This window comes from Theropithecus gelada, chromosome 2 (assembly GCF_003255815.1).
Source record: "Theropithecus gelada isolate Dixy chromosome 2, Tgel_1.0, whole genome shotgun sequence".
NCBI lineage: Eukaryota > Metazoa > Chordata > Mammalia > Primates > Cercopithecidae > Theropithecus > Theropithecus gelada.
In genome coordinates, this window is record NC_037669.1 from 180,576,703 (window position 1) to 180,578,233 (window position 1,531).

Consider the following 1,531-nt stretch of genomic DNA (forward strand, 5'->3'; position numbering starts at 1 on the left):
GTGTGGAGAGGCAGGAAAAGGTGCAAGGAGAGGCTGCCATGGTGAGCAAGGAACCCGGGATTGCGTCTTTAAATAGCTCTCAGTCATTCTTAATGTCCTCCCTCAAGACACAATGGGACCTAGATTTAAAGAGAAGCTGTCTCTCCACTGTCCCAGGGTGCAGGCGGAGTGCCCGAGCGGTCTTCAGAGGCCTGGGTGCTGGTGGCACCTCACTGAAGCTCAGCCAGGCTGTCGCCGGCCCATCATGGCCTGGCAGCTCTGTCTGCTGTGAAGGTGACAATGCCACAGTCCTTGGGGCAGGAACACCCCTCACTGCATCCTGTCGGGCTGCAGCTGCGGCGCCTGGTACTGCACGAAGGTGGTGGGGGCTGTGGCTGAGAGGGCCTCGGGCACGGTGGCCGGGTAGCTGTAGCCCATGAAGCTGGCAGCCGTGGCAGGCGATGCAGCGTATGGGTACTGGTTATAGGTGGCCGGTGGGTACTGGGCAGAGGCCGGGCTGGCCGGCGTGTACTCAATGTAAGGTGAGGACAGTGACGGGACAGGGGCGGCCAGGATCACCACGCTGGGCTGCACGATGGCTGGTGGGTACATGTAGTGCGGGGTCAGCCCTTAAGTCTGCTGGATCAAGGTGCGGGTGCAACTGCTGCACCCCAATGGCAAAGCCCGTCTGGAGGTTCTGCGGCTTGGCGCCCAGATATGCCAGGTTCACGTTGGCCTTGCGGCCGTCGATGATGGGGTTCGGGTCTTTGCCAGCCCTCTCAGCTGCCGCCCGGTCGGCCGTGGTCATGAAACCGTAGCCGCGGGACTTGCCCGTCTGGCGGTCGGTGACGACTACGGCCTCCTCGATGTAGCTGAAGCCCTCAAAGTACTTCCTGAGCTAGGCGTCAGTGACGTGGTACGGCAGGCCGCCCACAAAGATCTTGGCGAACGTGGTGTCCTTCTGCGAGCCGTGCATGGCGCCGGGGGCAGCGCTCATGGGGGGCGGTGGGGAGAGCACCGGGCAGCGAGGGGCGCCCGTCCAGCCGCCACACCCGACCACTCGCAGGCCGCTCCCGCCGTGGGCGCCTAGCTGAGCCGAGCTGCGCTCCCGACCGGCGCTGCGGGGACTCTTTGAGTGAGTTTCTTAATCCTGAGTTCTGATTTGATGGCACTGTGGTCTGAGAGACTGTTGTTGTGATTTCAGTTCTTTTACATTGGCTGAGGAGTGTTTTACTTCCAATTATGTGATCCATTTTAGAACAAGTGCCATGTGGCACTGAGAATAATGTATATTCTGTTGATTTGGGGTGGAGAGTTATGTAGATGTCTGTTAGGTCCACTTGATCCAGAGCAGAGTTCAAGTCCTGAATATCCTTGTTAATTTTCTGTCTTGCTGATCTAACATTGACAGTGGGGTGTTAAAGTCTCCCACTCTTATTGTGTGGGAGTCTAAGTCTCTTTGTAGGTCTCTAAGAACTTGTTTTATGAATCCAGGTGCTCTTGTATTGAGTGCATGTATATTTAGGATAGTTAGCTCTTCTTGTTGAATTGA

At 57.3% G+C, this 1,531-nt stretch overlaps 1 pseudogene; it reads right to left on the reverse strand.

Moving 5' to 3' along the window:
* Nucleotides 1-309: 309 nt before the first annotated feature.
* LOC112619208 lies at nt 310-967 on the reverse strand (annotated as a pseudogene).
* Between the last annotated feature and the right edge of the window lie 564 nt (nt 968-1,531).